We start from the raw sequence: 11134 nt of genomic DNA on the forward strand, positions 1-11134 counted from the left end.
CCAAAAATAGTAGAGAGAGAAGCTTAAGATTACTTGATTGTACTTGAATTTGATCTTTGATTTCAACTTGATCTTGGATTTCTTCTTCAATTCAATGAAATTTTGTGAGATTTCTTTCCTTTGAATTTACTCTTATTGCAATTTCCTTTAATTCTTGAATGTTTGATTTGAACTTTAATCTTTACTTTAGAAATTTGTTGAGTGATTGAATTTCTTCTTGATTAAACTTGAAATGAATATAATTGTGATTGAATTTGTTTTGTTTCTCAATTTCACCATGATTAGTGAGTATATTAGTTGCTAGGGAGAAGGGGAAGCATGCTTTATTGATCATTTTTACTAGTTGATGATCCTTGATTGATTGAATTGTTGCAATTAAATTGATTGACATAGTTGTGCATGTGATTAATTAGACTAGGAGTGATCAACCTATAAGATTAATCTAGATTGCATTGAAAATTTCAATGACATGAACCCTTGATTTTGAGAATTGCTTTAATTGATTGAATTTAATTGTGATTTTCCTAGTTAGCCATTCATAGTGAACCCTAGCTTGGTTTATAGGAGATAGCTCTTGAATTCCATTGATTGCAACTATTGTTTGCCCTTTGTAATGTTTGAATTGATTGAGTGATCCGTCAATTAGCATAATCATTGAGCTTGTATGTGGAACCTATATCCCTAGTGTTTAGTATATTGAATCTCTCAATTTATCTAGCTTTCTCGATACTTTAGTTACCAACCATATCTTTTTACAATCTTCGAAGTAGCTTGACCTAGGCTATAGCTTGCACCTACTCATTCCTTTGGGTTCAACCCTTGACTTACCATATACTCATATTAGGTTGGTCGAGTGTTTATAAATTTTTTTTGGCTCTAAGAAAGGGTAGAAAACAACCTACTTTTCCCTACGTCAAAAATGGCGTCGTTGCCGAGGAATGATATTGGTGCTTTGTTATAGTTGTTGAGTCTATTTCATCCTTAATTGAAAATACAAAAAGATTTTCTTTTAGGCTACACTTGTAGCCATGCTACTAATCATTTCTTTTGAGATTGTATGCATAGAGCACGTGGTCGTTCACTAGTGCCATTTGATCCGGAAATTGAGAGAACTATTGCAAGGTTAAGGGTTGTTAGACGACCTTTAAGCCCTAGCACTTCAAGTGAAGAAGAACCACAACAAGAGGAACAAGCAAAAATGGGAGAAAATCCAAGGGTGGCGTTGAATGAATTGGGGATTCCCGGTGCTTATAGATTTGAGAGTGGGATTGCTCCACCTACAACACCGGCGAATGAATTTGAAATAAGGCCGAAAATGATCACTTTGATTGAGAGGCGACAATTTAGTGGGGCTAAACATGAAATCCCACTAAATCATCTCAAGGAGTTCGAAAAATATTGCAATACTATCAAGGTGAATGGAATTTCCCAAGAATTCATCCGCCTCAAGCTTTTTTCCTTTTCCCTCATAGGGCGTGCCTTGGAATGGCTAGACAAGGCGGTCAAGCTGAATTCTCTAAGGACATGGGACGAAGTGACCAAGGAATTTCTATCCACAAAAGAAAACGGCGGAGGCTAGAGCTTTGATTCAAGGTTTCAAGCAAAAGCCTAGTGAGAGTCTCTATAAAGCATGGGAGAGATACAAAGAGTATCAAAGAGAATGTCCTCACCAAGGAATTCCTACTTACCAAATTATTCAAATTTTCTACGAAGGCCTTAGTCCTCAAGGAAAATCATGTTTAGATGGAGGAGCCGCAGATCCTATCATGAACAAAACGGAAGAGGAAGTGGTAGACATAATTGAAGACGTAGTGAGGTACTATAGAGATTGGCAAGATGGAGAAAGAGAGTCAACTAGCAAGAGTAGCTCATCGGATTACTCGGTTGATCATCTAAATGCAATCAACAATCTATCCTCACATATGACAAATTTGGGGAAGGAAATGTCCGCTATCAAGGCGAAGTTGGAAAGTGCTACCTACCAAGTTTCAAGTCTTCCCTCCCAATCTAAGGGGAGAGATATGTCTTCTAATTCTCAACCCCCTCCCTCTTCTAATAACATGCCTAGTGGATGCTTGTTTTGTGATGATTGTGGATCGTATGATCATGATGTTTCTAATTGCCCTCATGCATGTATGGATGTTTGTGATGATCAAGATGGAAATGTGAATGAGCATATGAACTATGTGTCAAACAATAATGATTCTAGGTTTGAGAATCAAAGAGGTCAATGGAATAGGAATTACAACAACCATGACAATTTTGACAACTACAACCAAGGTGGTGGTAATAGGAATCACGGGAACCTAAATTCCCGAGGTAACTATAACAACCAAGGTTATAGTAGCCAAAATCATAACCAAAATTATGGTAATCATAACCAAGATTATGGTAACCATAATCAAGGTAGAGGTAATTGGAACAATCAAAATAGGGGAAATTTTCAAAATAACTCTCAAAGGGGTCCCCCACCCCGTTTTGCTCCAAAGACCCAAAATGATAATTCCTATGTTCAATCCTCTTCTTCTTCTCATAGGACCAATTTGGAAGAAATCATTGAAAACCAAACAAAGTTGTTGAACACTTACATGGCCGTAAGTGACAAGAAATTTAATGAAATGATGACTCATAATAAGATGCTTGAAAACAAAATTTCTTAACTTGCTAATGCTTTGAAAGACCATGCTAGTCCTTATTCTTTACCTTTCCAAGGCCTAGATCCCAAGAGACCGGTCAATTCTATTGTTACAAGGAGTGGTAAGGTTCTTAAGGAGAGTTTTCCTAGGAAGAGTGAGACCAAGGAGGCCACAAAAGAGGTTTTGGTAGAAGATGAGAGAGATGGTGCATCTTTGAGTGAGGTTAAGATTGAGAAACCTAGTGAGGTGAGAGTGGAGAAAGAAATTGTGAAACCTAAGCTTCCTTATCCACAAAAAATTCATGAGACACAAGTTATATGAACAATTTGGAAGACTTATTGACATGTTCAAGCAACTTCACCTTTCTCTACCATTTATCGAAGTTGTCACCCAAATGCCCAACTACGCAAAATTCCTCTTTGAGAGGTAGGAGGACTTGTGATGGTGTAGAGACAGTGAACTTGACCGAGAATTGTAGTGCAATCATAATGAACAAGATGCCACCTAAGCTAAAATATCCCGGTAACTTTTCAATCCCTTGTGCCATTTACAAAATGCAAATCGAGAATGCCTTGTGTGACCTAGGAGCTAGTGTTAGCCTTATGCCATATTCGGTATACCAAAGACTTGAGCTAGGGGAACTCTTACCTACTAACATCACTTTGCAATTAGTCGATAGATCAATTAAGTTTCCTAAGGGTAAGGTAGAGGATGTCCCTTTGAGGGTTGGGAAATTTGTTATTCCGGTGGATTTTGTGGTGCTTGAGATGGACGAAGATGCTAACATTCCTATCATTTTAGGGAGACTATTCCTTGCTACTTCGGGTGCTTTGATAGATGTGAAGAGTGCTAAAAAATCACTCAAAGTAGGGGATGAGGTGATAGAATTTAACTTGAATGATAGTATGAAGTATCCAACTTCTTCTTTAGAAAATTGCATGTTGATTGATTCTCTTGATCATGTTGTGTCTTCCATGCATGAGTAATTGCTCACTTCTAACGATGCTCTTGAGAATGTTTTATTGAATAAGGAAAAGATAGGTGCTCCTAGCAAGGAGATGGCTTTGTATGAAGATGTGCTTAATGGAAGCCTTAAGGATGTTGAACAGCAAATGTGTATGAGCATTTCTAGCCAAGAAGCGTTGCAAGTGGCTACATCAAAGGAAAGTAAAGGTGTGCCAATGGTTGAGCTCAAACCTCTTCCATCACACCTTAGGTACGAATTCTTGGGACCCAACTCCACCTATTTCGTGATTGTTAGCTCTTCTTTGAGTGAACGCCAAGCTCAAGAGTTGTGCGATGTTTTGAGAAAGCACCAAGGTGCTTTGGGTTATACCATTGATGACCTCAAAGGTATAAGCCCCGCTTTATGTACACATCACATAACCCTTGAGGAGGGGGATCTACCTTCTATTGAGAGACAACGAAAGCTACATCCCCAAATAGGAGAGGTAGTGAAGAAGGAGATCACCAAACTTTTGGATGTGGGAATTATATTCCCCATCTCGAGTTCTAGGTGGGTCTCCCCCATTCATGTTGTCCCAAAGAAGGGAGGCATGACCATCGTCGAGAATGACAGAGGTGAGCTCATTCCGACGAGGACGGTCACAGGATGGAAGATGTGTATAGACTATGGATGTCTAAACACATCCACCAAGAAAGATCACTTCCCCCTTCCTTTTATTGATCAAATGCTCGAGAGACTCACGAGGCACAAATTCTATTGTTTTCTTAATGGTTATTCGGGATTTTTCCAAATCCCTATCCACCCGAATGACCAAGAGAAAATAACCTTCACTTGTCCCTATGGAACATTTGCTTATAGCCGTTTGGCCTTTGTAATGCTTCCGCAACATTTCAAATATGCATGATGAGTATATTTGGAGATATGTTGGAGGAGGAGATGGAAGTGTTTATGGATGATTTCTCTGTAGGAGGTTTTTCATTTGAGGCATGTCTTGAAAACCTTGAGAAATGTTTGGCAAAGTGTGAGAAGGTGAACTTGGTTTTGAATTGGGAGAAGTGTCACTTCATGGTGGAGGAAGGCATAGTCCTTGGCCATAAGATTTCTCACAAGGGGATAGAGGTGGACAAAGCGAAAATTGAGGTTATTGAGAAGCTTCCACCTCTGGTCAATGTGAAAGGAGTGAGATCTTTCTTAGTACATGCCGGGTTTTATAGAAGATTCATCAAGGATTTCTCGCTCATTGCAAAGCCCCTCAATGATCTTCTTCAAAAAGATGCCGAGTTTGTATTTAATGATAAGTGTTTGGAGGCATTCAGTAGATTGAAGAAGGCTCTAATCTCTACTCCTATTGTTCAAGCCCCAAGATGGGATTTACCTTTTGAGTTGATGTGCGATGCGAGTGATTCGGCAATTGGAGGTGTCTTAGGTCAAAGAGTGGAAAAGAAACTACATGTGATCTATTATATGTCCAAGACTCTAAATGGTGCTCAAAGGAACTACACCACAACGGAAAAGGAGTTTTTGGCTATTGTTCGTGCTTTTGAGAAGTTCCGTTATTATTTGTTGGGTTCCAAGACCATTTTCTTTACGGATCATGCGGCTCTCAAGTACCTTTTTGCCAAGAAAGAGTCCAAGCCTAGGTTGATCCGGTGGGTACTTGACCTTCAAACTTTTGATATTAAGATTAGGGATAAGAGTGGAGCGGAAAATGTTATGGCAGACCATCTCTCTCGCCTAGAGGATTCTCAAATTCATGATGATGGTTCTCCAATTGAGGATAGGATGCTTAATGACATCTTATATGCTATTGAGGCAAAGGAGCTCCCATGGTTCACCGACTTAGTGAACTTTCTTGCATGTGGGGAGTTTCCACCTTCCTTTTCTAAGAATCAACGAAAGAAGCTCAAGAGAGAGGCAAGACACTATGTGTGGGATGATCCCATCTTGTACAAGCGAGGAGTCGATGTCTTACTTAGGCGTTGTGTTCCAAATGAAGAGGTGCCTAGTGTTTTGAAGATGTGCCACTCAGATCCAAGTGGTGGACATATGGGTGTTGCTAAAACCGCCACTAAGATTCTTCAAAGCGGTTTATGGTGGCCACATCTCTTCAAGGATTCATGGGGTTTTGTTAAGACATGCGACCGTTGTCAACGAGTTGGAAATGTCTCCAAGCGGAATGAGATGCCTCAACAACCCATACTTGAGTTGGAAGTGTTTGATCTGTGGGGAATTGATTTTATCGGACCGTTTCCCTCATCTTTTGGAAATCAATATATCCTTGTGGAGATAGATTATGTGTCTAAATGGGTTGAGGCCATTGCTTCCCCAACTAATGACCACAAGGTGGTAATGAAGTTGTTAATGAAGGTCATTTTTCCAAGGTTTGGTGTACCAAAGGATAATGGTTCTCATTTTATTCACAATGCCTTTCAAAAGATGTTGAGAAAGCATGGAGTTCATCAACGATTAAGTCTTCCATATCATCCTCAAACAAGCGGCCAAGTCGAGGTTTCCAATCGTCAAATTAAGTTAATGCTTGAAAAGACGGTTGCAAGAAATAGGAAGGATTGGTCGGACAAGTTGGATGATGCTCTTTGGGCCTATAGAACAGCTTTCAAGACACCTATAGGTACCACTCCATACCGCCTAGTTTATGGCAAATCATGCCATCTCCCGGTAGAGCTCGAACACCGTGCTTTGTGGGCAATCAAGAACATTAATTTTGATTTGGCAAGTGCGGGGGAGAAAAGGTGGTTAGATCTTCATGAACTAGAGGAGCTTTGATTTGATGCTTATGATTGTGCTAGTATTTATAAAGCTCGTTCCAAGGAAACTCATGATAAGCTTATCGAGAAGAAAGAGTTTTGTGTTGGCGATAAAGTTCTTCTCTATAATTCGAAAATGAAGTTGTTTCCCGGAAAGCTCATGTCAAGATGGAGCGGTCCTTACTTGGTTAAGAATGTCTTTCCTAGTGGTGTTGTAGAGGTCTCAATGATGGATTCTTCATCTCCATTTAAGGTCAATGGCCATCGGCTCAAGAAGTATTTTGATGGTGCTTTTGTTGGCCTTATTCACATATTGCTTCTCCGACAACCACCTTAATAGGTGGAGAACGTCGAGCTATGACGTTAAACAAGCGCTTCCCGGGAGGCAACCCGGTTTTCTAACCCTTTTCTTTTGATTTTTCAATTCTCTATATTTCTTTTATTTTTGAGAACTTTTCTTATTCTTCTTTGTTTTCTTGATTTAGGTACCAGGAGATTGGATCAATGAAAATTTCCAACAATTTCGGTGTTAATTCAAGGTTTCTTAAGGTTTAGTTAAACTTAGATGAAGGAGTTTGTTGGGGATACATGCTCTCGTGTTTGAGTTTTCATGAATTTTTATTTATGATTGAGTGATTTTCGAACTATTTTGTGTGTGATTTTTAAGCACTCGATCATGACGCTCATTAGCGCCGATGAGAGCGCAAGCACGAGAGTATGTTCAAGAGCGGAAATTTTCTTTTTGGTGCGCACGCATCATAGGTTGCGCGCACACCAAAGGGGTCAGAAATTTAAGCTCATTTTGATGAAACTTGGTCGAATTTTGAACCTCCCATTACCCTCCTGGTGTGCACGCACCACCCTCCCTGCGCACGCGCACCAAGGGGGTCAGAGCCTTGCCTTGTTTTTGTGCGTTTCAAGGAGAATTTCAGCCCCCCCCCCAAGACCCTACCTGGTGCGCACGCACCATCAAACTGCTCGCACGCACCAGGTAGGTCAGCAATTTCGCTTTTGTTACGCAATTCCGAGCAAGCAAACTGTAGGGAATATTTCAAGCCATTAACCCCAAGCTTAAACCCCACTGTGATCATACACTTAAGTATGGTGGCGTCCAAAGGGAAAAAAAGCTAGAGCAAAAGAGTTGCCAACAAGTTTTAGGAACTTGTAAACCGTTCACAAGGTGAAGATTACACCCCTTAACGATCCAGGAGATCGTCAACTCCAAAAGGTCTTGAACCAAATAGGGTTCGGGGATGAAGGTAAAATCCAACCTAAAAGAGATTGAACCTGCCCTAAAAAGGCCTCTACTTCATTTTACTCGTATTCATGTGCGCTTTCTGACTAACATGCAATCAATAGGATTAACCCTAAACCTGTTTAATCTATGTTGGTTGAATTTAATGCACAAGAAAACTATTATTGGCGATCACTTGAATTATAATCATATTAGCCTAAGCAAGATTATTAATTATCTTATTAAGCGTGATTACAAGTACAAATTCCCTTTAAACATGCATAAAAGGCGTGATCAAGCAATAACAATGAATAATAACATCAAGCAACATAATAATCATAAATCATAATTATAAAAACAATAATTATAACAATAATAATCATGTTAAAGCATAATATTAGCAAGATCCTAGGCATGATACTAACAAGATTAATAACAAACCCTAGCATGTCACTAAACATAAAAAATCAAAGCTTTAGCCCTAACATGATACTAACATGATATTGATATGATATTAGAGCATAGGAAGCACCCTAAACATGATACTGGAAAGCAATAAAACATCCTAACATGATGTTAAGAATTAAACAAATTTAAACATGCTTTGTACAAGAATAGAGCAATAAGACTACATACTTTGATGCCTCGTACCTCTTTCTAATAACAAAATACACGCGTTAGTAACTTCAAGGAAAAGTAATAAATCAAACAATTAAATCAAATAATTGAAATAGAGATTTGGGACCAAACCCTCAGAAATTATAACCTTTCATGTCTAGGGCGAAGGCAACTTCGAACTCGGCTAGGTGTGTCTAGATCTTGTGTATGCGGAATTTTGTTTGTAAAAAGCTAGAGAAAGATGATGATTGTAGAATGTAGATGAGAATTGATTGTTGATGATGATTGATGGTTGTTGTAGATTGTAGAATGAGAATTGATGATTGTTGATGATAAAAAAAAGGAGGTTCAGGACCCTATTTATAAGAAAACAGTCCGGAAATAGGTAGAATTTGATAAGGAATAAAACTCCACGCTGTCGTCGCAAAACCGACCTTATCGCTTGGCGACAAGCTCTGTCGCGTGGCGATAAGTCTTGTCGCGTAGCGACAGGCCTGTCGTTTGGCGACAGCCTGGATTCCTACGCGCTTTCAAACACGGAGTCCACTTATCAATCAAAATCGACTTGTAAAATCCGTATGAAAACTGAAATCGTATTTTTTATAAAATAATATTTTATTCCAAGTAAAACTTATTAAAATCTAATTATTAATTCTAATTTTATTAGGACTTAAAAGAACCTTCTAGATAATTCTAGAAGTCTGCAATTAATTCTAATAACTTTAGGAATAATAATTAACATTGGGCCCTCCCCTAGATCATTGGGCCGCATGTAAAGATCAAACCGGGCCCATTTTAGTATTTTGGTCATAACTTCCTCATTATTCATCGGAATTGGGCTTATAATATATTGTTGGAAAGCTCTTTCCAAGCCCCATCCAACTACACTATTATTGGACCCTTGTTGTGGACAAAACTAAACTAGATTGACTATTTTTCATAAAATAGAGTTGTTTTTCAAAAACAGAAAAGAAAGAATTTTTAATAAAACTAACCGCAACACTTGACCTTTCACACTTTCACCTTATTCGATAATCATTCGACGCAAAAGGTATTCATCACTGGGTTTGGTTTTGGGGAGACACATTTGGGTGTCTACACAAACCCAACCCCCTGCCGTAGCTGGTGCGCACGCACCACCCAGCTGCGCGCACACACCAGCCGCAGCAGCCCAACCCACCCTTTTTCGTGCCCCTCTTCTCACAAACCCACCCTTTTCACTCCATTCTCTCTCCCCGACTTCCCCCTTATTCCACCACTCACTCTTCTCTTTTCAAACCATTCCAAATCCCTTGCAAATTCACACAAATACACTCTTCACAAATTACATTAAAATATAATCAAATCTTTTCAAAAACAACAAAAATTTCAGAAATTTCGAGCTTGTAATTCGAAAATTGGGCATAAATTTCGAAATTTTGGGGATGTGTTTTAGTGCTTGGAACTTGACTTTGGGTGTTCTATTTGGTCTATATTCTTCAATTGTGCAATTTTCAAGTGATTTAAAGCTTCATTGAGGTATAGTTTCTCACTTTCTAGTCATCTTATACCTCATTTTTGAAGCTTGAAACCCTTGTTTTTGCTTTCATGGTAGAACTCCATTGTTGATTCTTTTGGCTTGTATTTTGTGTTGAATGATGTTATTGGATGTTAAATTGAAGCTTTTTCATGATGAATTTGTATACCTTGCTTGAATCCTTGAATCACCATTGTTGGTCATTTTCTCTCTCATGGGTATTCTATATGATAGTTTCATTTCTTTGATAATTCAATGTTTTGGGATTAATTTGCTCATAATGATTCATGATTTGGTCTCTTGTGTCCAATTTTGCCTTTAATTCATGACTAGTTGCTTCAATCTTATGTTTCTATATTCATGGCATAGTTCATGTGTGACCATTTCTTGTTTCATTTTTGATTAACTAATGTTTGTGCTTAATTTTAGAGCAATTTCTTATGAATATTCTTGAACATTAATAATTGTAAATGAATTGCTCATAAATTTCTTTGCTTCTTGTAGATGGCTCCTATTCATCATACGAAGCGTGCTAGATCAAGTTCAAGCAAAGCTCGGCACGTTGTTCCACCTCCTCCCGAGGTGGTAGAAACGTATGGCATTGAATTCTCCAACGAAATGCATTGGGATAGGTTCAAGCAACTTACCAAGAGGAAGCTTAAGTCAACAAGATTCTATGATCAAGAAACTACCAAGCTACTTGGAATTGATGATGACGTTCGCTACCTCGCAAGAACCTCGGTCTTTTAGAGTTCTTGGATTTAAGCGCCCCTACCTATGCTAGAGTGACGTTTGAGTTTCTATCATCCCTAGAAGTGGTTCGAGAGACAAGTGGTGACTCTTCAAGAACTTTGACCTTTCAACTTTTCAACAATGATCATCGGTTGTCAGAGTCACAACTTTGTTCCTACTTCCGGTTTCCTTGGGCCGTCGATGAAGACCATCTTGTCTATCCGTCCAATGGTATAATGACTAGCGACCCTGGGTATGATGAACTCAAGTGGTGGCGGCGTATCTCCGATGAAGGGAAATATGAACCTCAAACTTCCAAGTCCGCATCGATCGTTCATCTGGCTATGAGATACTTTAATCATATCGTATTCTCACCTATGCCCTATGCTCTAAAGACTCTTTGGGAGCTATTTCCCGTGAAGAACTTTGTTGGCTATGGATTGCCGACCAAGAGTCGCATGAGATCGAGCTTGTAGATTTCACTCAACATTTTATCAACCGATTTTTAGACATCCGAGATGGTGTTTTGCTTTCGGGGAGCATCCAAATTGGAGGCATGATATCTATCCTCACACTTTACCTCAATGAATCATATAAAGATTTTCTATGCGAGCTCTCTCCGATAGTTGACCCTCGGGAGAGGACACCTTCTCATTTCCTCAATGT

General features: G+C 39.0%; 1 non-coding gene across 1 annotated transcript; it reads right to left on the reverse strand.

Moving 5' to 3' along the window:
- Positions 1 to 1572: 1572 nt before the first annotated feature.
- LOC145573398 (small nucleolar RNA R71) lies at positions 1573 to 1678 on the reverse strand. Its single transcript, XR_014097440.1, has one exon. It is a non-coding gene; the product is annotated as a small nucleolar RNA R71 (small nucleolar RNA).
- Between the last annotated feature and the right edge of the window lie 9456 nt (positions 1679 to 11134).

This window comes from Chenopodium album, chromosome 12 (assembly GCF_948465745.1).
Source record: "Chenopodium album chromosome 12, dcCheAlbu1.1, whole genome shotgun sequence".
Classification (NCBI taxonomy): domain Eukaryota; kingdom Viridiplantae; phylum Streptophyta; class Magnoliopsida; order Caryophyllales; family Amaranthaceae; genus Chenopodium; species Chenopodium album.